Source organism: Scyliorhinus canicula, chromosome 11, assembly GCF_902713615.1.
Source record: "Scyliorhinus canicula chromosome 11, sScyCan1.1, whole genome shotgun sequence".
NCBI classification, from domain to species: Eukaryota; Metazoa; Chordata; class Chondrichthyes; order Carcharhiniformes; family Scyliorhinidae; genus Scyliorhinus; species Scyliorhinus canicula.
Genome location: NC_052156.1, coordinates 164,642,232 through 164,661,336, shown reverse-complemented (window position 1 = coordinate 164,661,336; position 19,105 = coordinate 164,642,232).

Below are 19,105 nucleotides of genomic sequence, written 5' to 3'. Positions count from 1 at the left end.
GCGCATGAATCGGACCCTAAAAACTACCCTTAGGAAAATGGTTCAACAGAACAATTCCACATGGGATTCAGTGCTCCCCTTTGCACTTATGTTCATAAGGAACACTGTCTCCACATCGACAGGATACACACCACACACACTCATGACCGGACGCCCTATGAAAGGTACAGAATTCCTTTTAGGACTGGACATGACAAGCCCCGAAGTGACGGCCCTCACACATGAAAAGGCAGTTAGAGATCTAGTTGAGACTGTGAGGTCTGCACAGCTCGCAGCCGCAGTCCAGCTAGGGAAACGCCGACAGCAACGGACTGCCTGTTTCAATAAGACCGTACACACCACAGAATTCCAGGTTGGGCAACAGGTAATGTTATCTGTTTATAACCCCAGCAGTTTTTTGGCTCCAAAATATTCCGGTCCCTACTCAATTTCGGACAAAATTAGCCCCTCCGTTTACAGGATCAAATATCCTAATGGGAAGACCGCGTGGTTCCATATAAACCAGTTAAAGGCTTATGGAACACAGGCCAACCATGCTCACCATGTCCTGCTAGACGCGGCAGAACACTTCACCCCGCCCACCAGAGACACTTTTCCACCATCCCCCTCACAGACCAGTTCATCAACGGACTCGCCCACGACTCCGCCCACAGACCACTACAGACCACGCCCCGACACGCCCACAAGCTGCCACAGCAGAGACAGCAGGACTGACACTGACTCTGAAGACAGCGACACCACACAGCCATACAGCCCACACTGCACCAACTACGACCCCGACTCCAGTGACCCCATGGAAGTCACTTACCTTAAAAACCCAGAACCACCACCCGACCCCGACTACCCCGACAACACACTCGACGCCACACAATGGCACAGGGACAATTCCTACAGACTTGTCCGCAATGATGAAAGTGACCCCCGGTCACACAGCTCCAAAATAGCATGCCTGATCCACACAAGGGTGTGGGATCCGGGAGAGCAGGACGACACGGTGTCTGACTCCCGACACGGCAACCCCTTTGTGACCCTGTTCACAGAGGCAGAATCAAAGTGAGGTGTCCAGATGATGTAAGATAGGAATCGTTTGAGGGAAACGATGTCCTTTCTGATGGAACCTGCACGTATGTTTGTCTTCGTTTCATGTTTGTTTGTCTCCGGATTGTACAATGTTTCAGTTGGAGGATGGACATCTTCTTTTCAGCTGAAAAGATTGTGACCACCTCACATACACGTTAGCTTGTCTGCCGAAACTTCTGAGAACTTCGGTTTGATTGGAGATCTTTTCCAAAGTTGTAAGGCCACACGCCAAATAGTTTATCTGCAGATATCTCTGAGAACTTCAGGGATGTCCTCAGTTGGAGCATCTTGGCTCCCTTGGTTTTTAGGTGCCCCTCTATTCGGCGCAATAGAGGCTGCAAGTCATGGTAAACACATTCGTACCCGTTTCTTTCCAGGTTACTCAGGCAGTGGACAAACGGCACTGAGGACCCGCCCTGTCTGAGAACCAACCCTTGGTCAGCCAAGCTCGGGTATGGCACAGCACGCCCTACCCGGGGATCCCATCCAACTCGTACCCGTAGCGGCCCATACGCAACTCATTCGGATGTTTCTTTCCAAATTTGTTTTCATTTTACGTTAGGTAGCCCTTCGGCCACCATCCCACATGCTATTTACATCCGGGAACATTCGGATGGTAAATCAGCAAAGCCTGCGAGACGGCTCGCAGAAGGAAGGATTGTTAGGTGTATGCTGGTCTTTAAATTCGCTTTTTGAAAAAAAAAATGAGGGGAGTCACAGGGTGTGACTTAGCCAGTCATTTTAAAGGGTCAATTGGGTTTTGAAAGACAGATGCACTAACAAGTAAAGGTCTTAAACTGTGTATTGACAGATACTGTGCTTGATCCCAAAGGTTTCAAAGGACGAGACAGAGGTCGAAGCCAGGATTGTCAATACCGGAGGAAGAAGGAAGAGAAAGAGGAAGAACAGCAAAATGATGGAAGCCCACTTATTACTATTTAATGTCATATGTATATGTGTGGAAACAAGACACGTTTCCCCCACAACCCCCACCGTAAATGTTAGTACAACAAACCCCCAGTGCTCAGCTCTGATCAGCGAGGTTCAGACCTGGTGTACTAAATTCATGACGTGGTACTCCATGTCCTACATAATCGAATCACTGTTGGTGATTGCGATCCTCACCATCCTAGTGCAGACCCTCAGGTTGAGGAAATGGAAGAGGAGAGCCTCTCGTTCCAGCACCTCACCCATCTATAGAGTGCAATCCCCCATCTTCGGATTCCACCAAACCCCTCAACCCCTCACTGATTACAACACTCTGTAAATAAAATTCAGCCATGTATTATATTGTTCCATACTCGACTGCCGAGTTGGGAAGTGTTATGTTGTGGTGTGAATGGTTAAGGTTTAGAGTGATTAAATGTTTAAGTTAAGGTTAAGGTTAATAGTGATAGGTAGAGGTTCCCAATTGTAGTAATGCATGTCCCTTTGACATAGGGCCAAGTAGAAATGTTAGTTAAATTTTTTCTCTTCTTCCCATAGTTTAGAACAGAGTAGAACAGGAACCGGCAAGAGGTCAGAACACAAGGAGGCAAAGTACATAGGTGATCCTTCACAATAGTATGATTGTGAGGATCACAAGGAGGGAATGTAGCCATGCTGGCCACGCAAAATGGACACTGAGCCAAACTAAAATGGAAGGCTGCTGAGAAACAGACAGTTCAGCCAGAACAGCAGTCTGCAAAGAGCAGTTTGCATTCTGCAGCAGCAGAAACCAGTTTGGGCTCAGGTAAAGAGACCTTAGCTAGGTGCAAATGGCAAAACGCTTTGCATGCTAATGAGGCCATCAGACTTGAACACCCACACAATAGATACATTTGGTTCTGAATGGACACATTCCAATCAAGACCCAGACATCGAGGCACCAGAAACCTCCGAACAAAAGGACATAAGAAACGCCCCCTCCATCACGGAGACCCCCTCGCATTGGGGAATTAATCCAGTATCGATAAGAAATTGATCCAATAGGTAGAGCCCGCCCGAGAAGAGGGAAGGACAACGGAACCCCTATAAAAGATAGGGACCTCGTGTTGTCCGGTCTGTTAAACCTGTGCTCCGGCCCCGACTGACACCTGGTATCCTGACTCCAGCCGTTGAGCACCAGCCGCCGAAACCGTAAGTTCAACGCTCGCTACGCGATCCAAGCCCACTAGACTCCCAAGTGCCAGAACGCTTGCTGAAGGCTGCAGACAAAACCAGGACGAAGGCCTCGTTCTCTGACCTTGCCTGTTCCTGTTAGATAAGTATTCTGTTTGCTTATGTTTAGTTGTAGCTTAGTCTCTTAGTGTGTGTGTGCATGAGTATTTATTATTAACTGTATAATAAATATTGATCGTTTGAACTTGACTAATCGGTGTATCGTCTTTATTACTTTGAATTTGACCTTGGAATACTTGTGACGTTGCCTATACGGCAGCTGGCGACTCCAGAGCTTAAATAATTACATAGAACAGAGCCTAGCAGTGTTAAGCACACGTCGAACTCGGAGGCGTGTTAATACACTCCAATAAACGCGTTTTACGCCCATAGTAAAACGTGCAACAATTCGCAGAAACCAATTTACATTTTTCAGCAAGCTGTCATGCCTCCACATAGAGGCAGGTCTTTGCTTTGATTTTAAACTAACGTTCTGTTTTATGCTTTCAGATTTAAACAAAACAATCAGCCATGGCTTCTATTTGAAAGACCCCCAGAGTTCCAGCCTACCCGCGTTTCCATGTGACAATATAATAAAAACATTTTATAACTTGGAACTAGGAACTCATTTTTGGTTCCATCGCAATAAGTGTAACATTTTTTAACAAACATTTTATTGAGGTATTTTTGGTATTATAACAACACAATAAACAATGTACATCATTGCTTCTCAAACTATCTGATGTGGCGGACCGGCAGTTTTTTTTTTCAACGTTCCAGGACCGGTGAGCGAAACAAGCCAATCCAGGATTACGGTCTCTTTCTTTTCTGGAAACACTCCACGTACCGGCAGACGATGGCTCGCGTACCGGCACCGATACGCGTACCACACTTTGAGAAGCACTGATGTACATGAAACTATAAACATAGTGCAAAAACCGTCTCCCTCCGTTACAGGTCCCACCTTTATTAACCCCCTACTCGAAGCTAAACTAACCCCCCCCCCCCCCCCCCCTTCTGCTGACAATTAATTTTCTGCAAAGATGTCGATGAACGGTTGCCACCTCCGGGTGATTCCTAACAGTGACCCTCTCGGGGAGAACTTGATTTTCTCCAAACAGAGAAAGCTAGCTGTGGTGATATGATGCTCATCACTAGCCATATCCGATAGCCAGGTCTCCGACTTCGGGGGCTTTGAGTCCCTCCAAGTTAATAGTATCCGTCTCCGGGCTACCAGGGAAGCAAAGGCCAGAACGTCTGCCTGTTTCTCCTCCTGGATTCCTGGATCTTCCGACACCCTGAAAATCACCACCTCTGGACTCAGCGCCATCCTTGTTTTTAACACCATGGACATGATATCTGCAAACCCCTTCCAAAATCCCCTAAGCTTCGGACATGCCCAGAGCGTGTGGACATGGTTCGCTGGTCCTCCCGCACATTTTGCACACCTCTCTTCCACCCCAAAGAATCTGCTCATCCAGGCCACTGTCATGTGAGCCCAGTGAACGACCTTAAATTGTATCAGGCTGAGCCTGGCACCTGCTACGGATGCGTTGGCTCTACTCCACGCGTCCGCCCATAGACCATCCTCTATCTCTACTCCCAGCTCCTCCTCCCACTTGAGCTTCAGATCCTCGGTCTGCGTCTCCTCTGACCCCATAAGTTCCTTGTAAATGTCCGAGACGCTCCCTTCTCCTACCCACCCTCTGGAAACTACCCTGTCCTGAATCCCCCTTAGCGCTACGAGCGGGAAGGTTGACACCTGTTTACGTAGGAAGTCCGCACCTGCAGATACCTGAATTTGTTTCCCCTCACCAACCCAAACTTCTCCTCCAGCGCCCTCATACTCGGAAAGCTCCCCTCTATAAACATATCCCCCATCCTCTCAATCCCTGCTCTCCGCCATATCCGGAACCCCCCATCCATACTTCCCGGGGCAAACCGGTGAACAATAAGTGTAACATTAACCAGAATAGACTAGAGAAAATCTAAATAAGGTAGAGATTAAATACTGCTGGTAAATATCTTGGCCAGACTCCATCAACAAAAGCCTAATTGCCAATGTTTGGCTCTCTCAGTAATTAATGTTTGTTCCAAAACTCTGAGCCAAAAATCTACTATTGCTCGGGGATTTGTGGAGCCACTGACTGTGTTAAACTTTCAAGAGCAGATGTTCAATTTAAATGCAATGCTGTCTGGAATACAAGTGTGTAAATTCCTACACTGAGAGAGCTTATTAATTTGTTCAGGCTCAACTTCCGGTGACAGCGGGCGGGACGCAGCCGCACATTGGAGGGCTCCCGTTCGGGAGTGGAATTTTCGGGGTTTAACGCCCAGTCCCAGGGGCAACGATGGCGGCAAAAGCAGGGAGAAGGCACAGTGAAGGGAAATGTCAAAAATAAGTAAAAAAACGGCCGTGAAAAAAGCAGCTGAAAGTCCGTCAGGGAGTGGAAAGGTCATGGAAAGGTCACCGCGGGGACGACAAGAAAGGTGGAGACTCTGGCACCAGGAGAGGCCGCAATGCCCACGGCTGAAGAAATGACGAAGGTGATGGCCGCGGAACTCGAAAGCCAGTTCACAAAACACATGGAGGCGATGAGGAAGGAGATGGGGGCGGTAATGAAAGGAGGAGTGTAACATTAACCAGAAAGTGGAGGAGGCGATTGCCCCGGTGAGGGTGGCGGTATTGAGCGCAGTGGTAGAGGTGCGGGAGCAAGGGGAGACGCTGAAGGAAGTGGAAGAGGCATTGTCGCAGCACAGCGATCAACTTACCTCGATGGGGAAGGAGATACGGAAGGTGATCGAGATCAACAAGGATCTGTGAGCCAAAATGGAAGAACTGGAAAACAGATCCAGGCGACAGAATCTGAGGATCATGGGTCTGCCCGAAGGGGTGGAAGGCCCGAGGCCGACGGAGTATTTTGCCACGATGTTGGTGAAGCTATTGGGGGAGGATCCCTCTCGATATGAACTGGATCAGGCTCATCGGTCGTGGAGGCCTGTACCAAAGGCGAGTGAGCCGCCAAGGGTAGTGACTCTGTGCTTCCGTAGGTACAGTGTGAAGGAGAAGGTCCTGTGCTGGGCCAAGCAGAAGCGGGTGGTGCAGTGGGCTGGCGCTGGTATACGCATATACCAGGACTTTACGGTGGAGCTGGCGAGGAGGCGGGCTGCCTTCAGCCGGGTGAAGAAGGCACTGTACATTAGCAAGGTACAGTGCAGCATAGTATATCCAGCTAAGTTGAGGGTGATATACAAATCCAAGGACTTTTATTTTGGGACGGCGGAAGCAGTGGAGGAGTTTGTGAAGGTAGAAGGACTGTGCCTGAACTGAGAAGTTGTCATGTACCGATGTAGCCTCATGTAACTGTATTTTTTCAGTGCGTGTTGGTGTACGTGCTAAATGAGCCGACGTATATATTTGGACACGGGATGAGTTGGGACTTTCATTTGCAATGATGGTTCTTTGGGGCTTGGGTGCGTATGTGGGGTTTGTGTGCGAAAGGGGATTTCTTGGTTTTCCTGGGACCGGGCAAGGGGGACGGAGACCCGGGCGGGGGCCTCCACGCTGGCCGGTTTAAGCCAGCCAGTGAACGGGAGTGAGGTGGGGGGGAGGGGCTGCGGCCATCGGAGCCTGGTAGAACAGGTTTCAATGGGTCTAGCCAGGGTGCAAAGTTGGGGGGAAGGAACCGAGGTTGGGGGGAGGAGTTTTATAAGAGGAAGTGGAGGGGAGGAGTCGGAGAGGGGGGGTTTACAGTTCATGGGTGTCATTTATGGTACTCTTTTGGGGATTGGATGGAATTGAATGTCAAGCGAGGGGGGGGGGGGGCTCTATAGGTCACTGGTGACCATAGGCGATTCCTTTTTTTTTGGTCGCGAAGAGGCTTTATTGTGAATTTGTTCTCTCTTCAGAGCTTTTTTAAAAAAAATTTTTTTTATTGGAATTCTTTACAGAAAATATAACAACAAACAATAAAAAGCAACAATATAACCCCATAATAACTGTAACACCCCCAAGACCGTATCAACGCATGTATCACACCACCCCCCCACCCCCCCAAACCCAGTAAACAACAAGAAAACTTAAAAATAAATTAAAATTAAATAAGCAAACATAATCATCGTCTCACCCCCCCCCCTTCCCCCCCCTCCCCCCCTTCCCCCCCCCTCCCCCCCCCCCTTCCCTCCCCCCCCCCCCCCCCGGGTTGCTGCTGCTACTGTCCCCGTACCCTATCGTTGAGCCAGAAAGTCGAGGAAAGGTTGCCACCGCCTAAAGAACCCTTGTACCGATCCTCTCAGGGCGAATTTGACCTTCTCTAGCTTAATAAAACCCGCCATGTCGTTGATCCAGGTGTCCACGCTTGGGGGTCTCGCATCCTTCCACTGTAGCAAGATCCTCCGCCAGGCTACTAGGGACGCAAAGGCCAGCACACCGGCCTCTTTCGCCTCCTGCACTCCCGGCTCCACCCCAACCCCAAAAATCGCGAGTCCCTAGCCTGGCTTGACCCTGGATCCCACCACCCTCGACACCGTCCTCGCCACCCCCTTCCAGAACTCCTCCAGTGCCGGGCATGCCCAGAACATATGGGCATGGTTCGCTGGACTCCCCAAACACCTGACACACCTGCCTTCGCCTCCAAAGAACTTACTCATCCTAGACCCGGACATGTGGGCCCGGTGCAGCACCTTGAATTGGATGAGGCTAAGCCGCGCACATGAGGAGGAAGAGTTAACCCTCTCCAGGGCATCAGCCCATGTCCCGTCTTCGATCTGTTCCCCCAGTTCCCCCTCCCACTTAGCTTTCAGCTCCTCTACTGACGCCTCCTCCACCTCCTGCATTACCTTGTAGATATCAGATACCTTCCCCTCCCCAACCCAGACCCCCGAAAGAACCCTGTCACTAACCCCCCCTCGTGGGAAGCGAAGGGAATCCCTCCACCTGCCGCCTAGCAAACACCTTTACCTGCAGATACCTGAACATGTTCCCCGGGGGAGCCCAAATTTCTCCTCCAACTTCCCCAGGCTCGCAAACCTCCCATCAATAAACAGGTCCCTCAGCTATCTGATGCCCGCTCTGTGCCAACCCTGGAACCCCCCATCAATGTTCCCCGGGACGAACTGATGGTTCCCCCTTAACGGAGCCTCCATCGAGCCCCCCACTTCTCCCCTATGTCGCCTCCACTGCCCCCAAATCTTGAGGGTAGCCGCCACCACCGGACTCGTGGTATACCTCATGGGAGGGAGCGGCCACGGCGCCGTTACCAGGGCCCCCAGGCTTGTATCTCCACAGGACGCTCTCTCCATCCGTTTCCATGCTGCCCCCTCTCCCTCCATCACCCACTTGCGCACCATCGACACATTGGCCGCCCAATAATACCCCGAGACATTGGGTAACGCCAGCCCCCCCCCCCCCCCCCCCCCCCATCTCTACCCCGCTCCAAGAAGACCCTCTTCACCCTCAGGGTCCCATGCGCCCAAACAACACTCATGATGCTGCTAGTCACCCTCCTAAAAAAGGCCCTAGGGATAAAGATGGGCAAACACTGAAAAAGGAACAAGAACCTCGGGAGAACTGTCATTTTGACGGACTGCACTCTACCCACCAACGATAGCGGCACCATGTCCCACCTTTTAAATTCCTCCTCCATCTGCTCCACCAGCCTGGTAAAATTAAGCTTATGGAGTGTCCCCCAACTCCTGGCCACCTGCACCCCCAGGTATCTGAAACTCTTCACTGCCCTCTTAAATGGGAGTCTCCCAATTCCCTCCTCCTGATCACCCGGGTGCACCACAAATACCTCGCTCTTTCCTAAATTTAACTTATAGCCCAAGAAGCCCCAAATTCCGCTAACAGCTCCATCACCCCCGGCATTCCCCCTTCTGGATCCGCCACATACAACAGCAGGTCATCCGCATACAGCGATACCCGATGTTCCTCCCCACCCCGCACCAGACCCCTCCATCTCCCTGACTCCCTCAATGCCATAGCCAGAGGTTCAATCGCCAGTGCAAAGAGCAAGGGGGACAGGGGGCACCCCTGCCTGGTCCCACGGTAGAGCCTGAAGTACTCCGATCTCCTCCCATTAGTAACTACACTCGCCATCGGAGCCGCGTAGAGCAACCTCACCCATTTGATGAATCCCTCCCCGAATCCGAACCGCTCCAGCACCTCCCACAGGTACCCCCACTCAACTCTATCAAACGCTTTCTCTGCGTCCAGCGCCACCACTATCTCCGCCTCCCCCTCCACTGCCGGCATCATAATAACATTTAGCAGTCTCCGCACATTCGTGTTGAGCTGCCGTCCCTTGACAAATCCTGTCTGATCCTTGTGTATCACCCCTGGCACACAGTCCTCTATCCTGGTGGCCAGGATCTTCGCCAGCAACTTAGCGTCAACATTGAGGAGCGAGATAGGCCTGTATGATCCACACTGCAAGGGGTCCTTATCCCGCTTTAGGATCAGAGAGATCAGTGCCCGTGACATCGTCGGGGGCAAAGCCCCTCCCTCCCATGCCTCATTGAAGGTTCGCACCAACAGGGGGCCCACCAGATCCGCATACTTTTTACAAAATTCCACCGGGAACCCGTCCGGCCCTGGCGCCTTACCTGACTGCATTTGTCCAATCCCCCTGACTAGCTCCTCCAACTCTATCGGCGCCCCCAGCCCCTCCACCAGCTCCTCTTGAACCTTTGGGAAACATAGCCTGTTCATGAAGCCCTCCCTTCCCCCCCCCCCCCCCATCGGTGGCTCCGACCGGTACAGTTCCTCATAGAAGTCCCTAAAGACCCCGTTTACCTCTGCCCCCTTCTGCACCACATTCCCACCCTTATCCATCACTCCATCAATTTCCCTAGCTGCATCTCGCCTACGGAGCTGATGCGCCAACATCCTGCTCGCCTTCTCCCCATACTCATATACCGCGCCCTGCGCCCTCCTCCACTGTGTCTCCGCCTTTCTGGTGGTCAACAAGTCGAACTTGGCCTGCAAACTACGCCGTTCCCCCAGCAACCCCTCCTCCGGTGCCTCCGCGTATCTCCTGTCCACATCCAGGAGCTCCCTCACCAGTCTCTCCCTCTCCTTCCTCTCCCTCCTTTCCCTATGGGCCCGGATGGAGATCAGCTCCCCCCGGATCACTGCTTTCAGAGCCTCCCAGACCATCCCCACCTGGACCTCCCCCGTGTCGTTGGTATCAAGATACCCCTCAATACTTCCCCGGACCCTCCTACACACCTCCTCATCAGCCAGCATCCCCACATCCAGGCGCCAGAGCGGGCGCTGGTCCCGCGCCTCCCCCATCTCCAGATCAACCCAGTGCGGAGCATGGTCTGAAATTGCTATGGCCGAATACTCGGCATCCTGCACCTTCGGGATCAATCCCCTGCTCAGAACGAAAAAATCTATTCGGGAATAAACCCTATGGACATGAGAGAAAAGGAATACTCCCGCGCCCTCGGCCTCCCAAACCTCCAGGGATCCACCCCTCCCATCTGGTCCATAAACCCCCTCAGCACTTTGGCCGCTGCCGGTCTCCTACAAGGCCTTGAACTGGACCGGTCCAGTGGGGGATCTAGCACTGTGTTAAAGTCTCCCCCCATGATCAGGCCCCCTGCCTCCAGATCCGGAATGCAGCCCAACATGCGCCTCATGAAGCCGGCATCATCCCAATTCGGGGTATATACATTAACCAGCACCACCTTCTCTCCCTGCAGCCTACCCTGCACCATAATATATCTGCCCTCCTTGTCCGACACCACCTCAGCCGCCTCGAACGCCACCCTCTTCCCCACCAGAATCGCCACCCCCCGGTTCTTCGCATCCAATCCTGAGTGAAAAACCTGCCCCACCCACCCCTTCCTCAGACGAACCTGGTCCGCCACCTTCAAGTGGGTCTCCTGGAGCATAGCCACGTCCGCCTTCAACCCCCTTAGATGAGAAAATACCCTAGTTCTCTTAACCGGCCCGTTCAGCCCCATCACGTTCCAGGTGATCAGCCGGATCAGAGGGCAACCCGCCCCCCCTCCCCCGCCGGCTAGCCATAGCTCATCGACTGATCGCCCCAGGCCAGCGCGCCCCGCCCGACCCGTTCCCCATGGCGATAACGCCTCTCCCCTACCCCCCCGGCCCACACCAGCTCCTTCCTGGCCATTCCAGCAGCAACCCGGTATCCCCCCCACCCCCCCCAGGCTAGGACCCCTCCTAGCCGTGACGCACCCTCCATGGTACTTCCGTGAGTCAGCTGACTTCTGCTGACCCCGGCAACTCCCGCCTAAACCCGTCCCCTCCCGACATGGGGTCATCCCCCTCTTTTTTTTTTTTTTTTTTTTTTTTTTTTTTTTTTTTAAGGGGCAATTTAGCGTGGCCAATCCACCTACCCTGCACATCTTTGGGTTGTGGGGGTGAAACCCACGCAGACACGGGGAGAATGTGCAAACTCCACACGGACAGTGACCCGGGGCCGGGATTCGAACCCGGGTCCTCAGCGCCGTGGGTCATCCCCCTCTTGCCACACCTCCTTGGCACCGCTTCAGCGTGGGAAAAAAAACCAGTAGAGGCCACGCCCCCACCGCCAGCTCCGCCCCCCCGCCCCGCAGTGCGGGAAACCAGAGGAAAGCCCGCGCTTTCATACTGCCACACCCCACCCTTCTGACACAGCTCCCCAAAATCCAGTTTCACCCCAACCCCCAGCCCCGTACAGAAGAGAAAGTAAAAAACACAAACCCCCAACATTCCCCACATAACCCAAAACCATACCCAACAGACCCACCCGGAAACAGAGCAAAAAACCAGCATAAAAAACACATGTCAAAATTACAAAACAGCAACAGCAAAAACAGCAACGACCATAGTGTGGCCCCAGACCCTAGTTCGAGTCCAGCTTCTCCGCCTGTACAAAGGCCCACGCCTCCTCCGGGGACTCGAAGTAGTGGTGCCGGTCCTTATATGTCACCCACAGACGCGCAGGCTGCAGCAATCCAAATCTGACCTGCCTGGCATGCAGCACCGCCTTCGTCCGGTTGAACCCGGCCCGCCGCTTTGCCACCTCCGCACTCCAGTCCTGGTAGATTCTCACTACCGAATTCTCCCACTTGCTGCTCCTCTCTTTCTTGGCCCAGCGCAGCACACACTCCCGGTCACTAAATCGATGGAACCGCACCAGCACCGCCCACGGGGGCTCATCTGCCTTGGGCCTCCTGGCCAGCACTCTGTGAGCTCCCTCAAGCTCCAGGGGCAAATGGAAGGACCCCGCTCCCATCAACGAACTCAACATCGTGGTCACATAAGACGGAAGATCCGACCCCTCCAGCCCCTCCGCCAGGCCCAGGATCCTCAAATTCTTTCGCCTCGTGCGAACGTCCAGCTCCTCCAAGCGGTCCTGCCACTTTTTGTGAAGTGCCTCGTGCAACTCCACTTTCCCCACGAGGACCACGGCCTCCTCCTCCCTCTCAGCGGCCTGCTGCTGCAACTCCCGAATCGACACCTCCTGGGCCGCCTGGGTCTCAAGCAGCTTGTTGGTAGTCGCATTCAGGGAGTCCAGCAACTCAGCCTTCAGCTCCGCAAAACAGCACAGAAGAGCAGCTTGCTGCTCCTGCGCCCACTTCCACCAGTCCTCAGGTGTTCCGCCGGCCTCCATTTTGTCCTTCTTCCCCTGTTTTTCTTGGGGAGCTGCTGCAGCTTTTTCCTTTGCCCCACTCCGGGTGAGCAACATAACGAAAATGGACGATAAAGATGCATGGCATTAAGGGTAAAGTAGTAGCATGGATAGAGGATTGGTTAATTAATAGAAAGCAAAGAGTTGGGATAAATGGGTGTTTCTCTGGTTGGCAATCAGTAGCTAGTGGTGTCCCTCAGGGATCCGTGTTGGGCCCACAATTGTTCACAATTTACATTGATGATTTGGAGTTGGGGACCAAGGGCAATGTGTCCAAGTTTGCAGATGACACTAAGATGAGTGGTAAAGCGAAAAGTGCAGAGGATACTGGAAGTCTGCAGAGGGATTTGGATAGGTTAAGTGAATGGGCTCGGGTCTGGCAGATGGAATACAATGTTGACAAATGTGAGGTTATCCATTTTGGTAGGAATAACAGCAAACGGGATTATTATTTAAACGATAAAATATTAAAGCATGCCGCTGTTCAGAGAGACTTGGGTGTGCTAGTGCATGAGTCACAGAAGGTTGGTTTACAAGTGCAACAGGTGATTAAGAAGGCAAATGGAATTTTGTCCTTCATTGCTAGAGGGATGGAGTTTAAGACTAGGGAGGTTATGTTGCAATTGTATAAGGTGTTAGTGCGGCCACACCTGGAGTATTGTGTTCAGTTTTGGTCTCCTTACTTGAGAAAGGACGTACTGGCACTGGAGGGTGTGCAGAGGAGATTCACTAGGTTAATCCCAGAGCTGAAGGGGTTGGATTATGAGGAGAGGTTGAGTAGACTGGGACTGTACTCGTTGGAATTTAGAAGGATGAGGGGGGATCTTATAGAAACATTTAAAATTATGAAGGGAATAGATAGGATAGATGCGGGCAGGTTGTTTCCACTGGTGGGTGACAGCAGAACTAGGGGGCATAGCCTCAAAATAAGGGGAAGTAGATTTAGAACTGAGTTTAGGAGGAACTTCTTCACCCAAAGGGTTGTGAATCTATGGAATTCCTTGCCCAGTGAAGCAGTTGAGGCTCCTTCATTACATGTTTTTAAGGTAAAGATAGATAGTTTTTTGAAGAATAAAGGGATTAAGGGTTATGGTGTTCGGGGCGGAAAGTGGAGCTGAGTCCACAAAAGATCAGCCATGATCTCATTGAATGGCGGAGCAGGCTCGAGGGGCCAGATGGCCTACTCCTGCTCCTAGTTCTTATGTTCTTATGTTCTTATAACTTTCGGGGAATGCTCCTCCAAACACCTTCCCCCACTGGGATTTGTCGAAACAGCGCCATTTGGGGCCCTCAAATAGGCCCGAAAGTCCTTTAGTAGCGGGAGCTGCCGAACGTGCGGCTTAGCTCCGCATAGCCACAACCGCAAGTCCCCCCATAGGCGATTCCTGATTCCTTTTTCTTTTTTTTCCCCTTTGTTATTCCCACCGTGGGAGGATTTGTTTTATTTGATGCTTATATTGTCAGGTGGGCCATTGTTTGGGGGTGGGTGGGAGGATGGGATCGTTGTTGTTGATAAGGGGATTGACATTGTATCTGTTACCGTTTACTGTTTGTTGGTGGGGTGTAAATTCTGAAGAAAATGTGAAAATGGAGAATAAAAATATTGATAAAAGAAACGTGTTCAGGCTCACAGTTCTTCTCCCACTCGACCCAGTGTCCAAGCTATCCCCTGTTTGTACTGTTGTGTTTGGTCCTTTGTACTTTGCAAAGGAATCCGCCAAACACTTCAACTTGTCCAAACCACAATCTTTTATTGAATCTCGTGTGGTAAGATAACAACCCAATACAGAGCACGTTATCATGGAGTCTGCTAACTACTCCTCTGGAACTTGCACCGAGCACTGACCATTCACATGTACGTCTTACTATCCTCTCAATCTTCTTCTGAAGATGGCCAGATGTGTCTCCTCTTATAGCGGAGTCACAGGTCACATGACTTTGGTCTAGAGACCGCATGGTGTGCCTGTGCCGCCACCTGCTGGTTGGAGGTCCATCCATCTATGATATAGCCCATAGGCACATCACCACATATATGTGTCAAGGACATTAATACCTTCACCTGTTTCTCTTAATCTAAACACTGTAATTGACAAGACATTAACAATCTTCTAGACTAGTAGGTGCTAGAACAGTAAATCTAATTTAAATAAGGCAACAATGGATGAACTCATGTTCCATATTAGCAGTGACCATATCCACCCATTTAAAAAGGATGTTTAAGGTCAGCACGATTCTCATCTATTGCAATAGAATCCTTGAATCCGGATATTCCCATGTGAGTGTCATAAACACCGATTACACCCTATTGTTGAAAGTTTCAGTGCATCTTCCATCAAGGTGACACTGAATAATCAGGAAGACCCAGAGATTCACTCCTGAAATGATTCATTCTGGGCTGGATGGGATACATCCTGGAAGAATCCTTTGCAAAATGAGGAACAAAACCTCCTAAGACCTCGCTCAAAGTTTTGAAGGATTCGGTAAACACTGGGGTTACAGCTGAGGATTAGAAAGTTACTGAGAATTTCCCAATATTTAAAGATGGAGAGAGGCACAGACTGAGTAATTGTGCGCCACATAATTTCAGATCATAGTTGAGAATACATGTCCAAGGCTCATGTAAAGGGGTTTCCGTTTAAAACAGGAAGTTAGCGTGGCTTTAGAAGCGGTGAGTCCTGGCTCAGAAATCCACTGGTGTATGGGAAAGTGAGTCTACTTGATTTTCAGAGGACATGGCACATTGATGGGATTGAGTTTAATGGTCATTGGCCTATTTTTTACATAGTTGAATAATAGAGATACACTGGGCAACATTGGGTTCTTACTGTACTGACTGAAAATACTGTCTCAAAGCTAATCGGGCTGACTAGTTGCCTGGGAGACGGATGATACACTCTCAGACGGGGATATGGATGGGTTGGTCAGACAATCCAAAATTTGTTTACAACACAGATGCATCGTTTTTTTAATTTTTTAATAAATTTAGAGTACCCAATTATTTTTCCAATTAGGGGGCAATTTAGCGTGGCCAATCCACCTAACCTGCACATCTTTGGGTTGTGGGGGTGAAACCCACACAGACACGGGGAGAATGTGCAAACTCCTCACAGACAGTGACTCAGAGCCGGGATTCGAACCCGGGTCCTCAGCGCCGTAGGCAGCAATGCTAACCACTGTGCCACCGTGCTGCCCTACACAGATCCATCTTAAGGGACAAAAGCAAGCCGTGGTACAGAGCAAACCCCACTCTTTAGCTTGTAAAGTAGCAGAGGAGCAGGGTCACTCCAGACCAAGGGAAGTGATACCCTAAACCTTCCACTAGAGAGTGGATGACCAGGACAGCATTATGGAGAAAACCAACCCCAGAGTGAAAACCACCCCAGATCAAATGCTCACCAGTGTCAGCACAGTGTTGCAACTTCATAGGTCACTTTGCAAAGCCAACACAACCTGACAGACAGACGATTCTGAGGTGATTTGTGAAGTCAAGGTTTCACACCAAGATCAAACACAACCATGCTTCTTCGGTGAGGTCAAAGATTAACGATATTCATTCTGGAATGTGAACATCTTGACCAAGGGTCATCTCACAAATTTGGACTCGGGAATGAGTGTTACTGACGTTTTGGACAAGGGACTGTGGCTGAGAGACTTATGCCAAGAACAACAGATACACCAGTCCATGGGCCTGGAGAAATCCGACTCCTGGTTATAGGCATGACTGAGGAACCATAAGGAAATGGCAAGAAGCAAATCCTTGAAGTCATGTACGTCCTCCGTAATCGGTCCTTTCCTCTTCTGAGCAGAAATGCTCTTGTAGACCTGCCATTTTGAGCAGGTGGCCTAATAGCGAAGTCCAGTGTTGGGCCCCCTACCCACCCACAATGCAATTCTGTCCTCCCCACTCCTCCACCATGGAATTTTCTGTGTCATCCCACCCACAGTACGAGGGTGAACTGACCCCCTCACCACTGACCCCCAGAAGAGAGACCCCCACAAGACACATCCCCTCCAATTACTGACACCCCCACCAGAGACTGCTCAATTACAGAGAGCCCCACCAGAGGCCCCCTCATAAGAAAACCCCTGCCTGGAAGTAGAGAGCGGTCCAAACAGAGACAGTGAAAAAAAATTGCAGCTTTAACACTCACTTGTGCAACTCACCTGGCTTAGACAGAGGAAGCAGCACCTGTCAATTCTTGGAAAGAGAAAACCAGTCAGCTGGATTTAAACCCCCTTAGATCTTTGATCTGCAAGCTTATCTCTGTGAAATTGATTTTACGAGGCTGTGATTGACATTTTTCACATGCACCCTGCTGTTTAATTAATTTCCTTTCATGCTTGCGTGGAGTTTCAGTAGCCAGCTGTGAAACTAACCACAATGTGGATAAACGTCTGGCTGATTGACAGCTCTTGGGTCACATCAAAGACAGTTAAGTGCTTTCTGCAGAGAAAAAGAGGAAGCGAGAGAACTTAATTGGCACCCAGCGCGATTCGTTTTTTGCTCGATGCTGGATTCTCTGCCGCAACAGGAACTCTGCTACTGGCGGTGGGCAGCGGAGAATCAAGCCCAGTGTGAATATCACACAGAGAAGATGCTAATGGAAATAAATCTATTTATTAATTTATTGGACAGCACATGATTGTGTATAAGTCATAGAATCATAGAAGGTTTATGGCACAGAAAGAGGCCATTTGGCGCATTGTCTCTGCACTAACTGAAAAACAAGACCACCAGCCTAATCCCACTTTTCAGCCTTTGTTCCGTAGATCTGCAGCTTACGGGATTTCAGCTGCAAATCCCCACACCTTTTAAATGAGCTGTAGGATTTTTGCCCCTACTACCCCTTCAGGAAGTGAGTTCCCGACCCCGACAATCCTCTGGGAGACAAAGAACTTCCTCATTTTCCATCTAATCTTTCTGCCAATCATTTAAAATCTATGCCCCCCCCCCCTCGTCACTGACCTCTCGGATGAGGGAAATTCGCTTTGCCCATCCACTCTAACCAGGGCTCTCACAATATTGTTTCAATCAAATCTCCCCTCAGCCTCCTCTGTTCCAAGGAGAACAACCTCAGCCTAATCCTTCCTGATGATTTCCTTACTTTCCATGTTTTTTTGCCGTTATCTTTTTGATCCATGGATGCTTGATGGACATGTATCTTTAAGCAGCTGAGAGAATGAGAAATTCCAAACTTGCAACATGGTATATGGTGTTGGTTTTCAAATAGGAGAACTCAGACCTTATGGCACCCAAGAGATGGGGCGGGGGGGGGGGGGGGGGGGGGGACTTGGCTGAGACTGGAGCCCCTCCTCTCTGTATGACAGTGGGGGAGGGGCTGGGACTGGAGTTGCCATCCCTCCCTCCCAGAATGACACTTTTCACATGGCCAAGAAATTCCAAACCTATTGCCCCCATCAACAACAGAGACTTTAATTCCTGCAGTTCCTTCAGGATTTGTGAAAGTTGGCAACACATCTTTTATTTTTGCATGAAGAGTTGAGTTTGGGTGCAAGACGGTTAATGTTTGTTTCTGCAGTAAAAAAAATAAAGTTAAAAAGTAATTGGACCGCTGAACACTTGTGTGTCACCAGTTTTAATGGTTGCAGGGAAAGGATCATGTTTTGAAGTTAAGAAAGCTGCATTTCAGTGAAGGTAGAGGTGATATCTGGGAGGGGTCCATTTGTTGAAAACAATGCACATTCTCAGTTTGTGTTGAAGGGAGAGGAAATGGAGTCGACATCAACACCCCGAGACCACTCCAGTTTAAAGCTACAATCTCCATTTTCAGGCGCTGGGAAGATCAGCAATTCTCCCCAACTCAAAGTGTGTCATTTGAGGTGTGGTCAGTTACATTCTGCTGTGTTACACAATGCAGGGGATTCCTGAAAGAAAAGCGCAAACTGTATCAAGGTTAGCATCTGTTTGGGGCGCTTGATGTTTAATTCTTGGTTCGATTAAATTGATGGTGTTGCTATTTTGCAAAATGTTAATCAAGAGACTGAACAAAGATTGCTCAAACCTGGTGTTACCCGCTGCAGATTTGTAATATCAATCCCCTCTTCCTCAATTATTTTATACAGTTTATGCTGAAAAGCCCTTCACTAAATCCCAGCACATCAGCCCCCCCCCCCCCGCCCCCGGATCCAGCTTGTTTTTCTATCCCATCTGAAATCAATTGAACACCAGCTACTTACTCTGGACATTGTGTGAAAGACGGGAGGGGGGAGCTGGG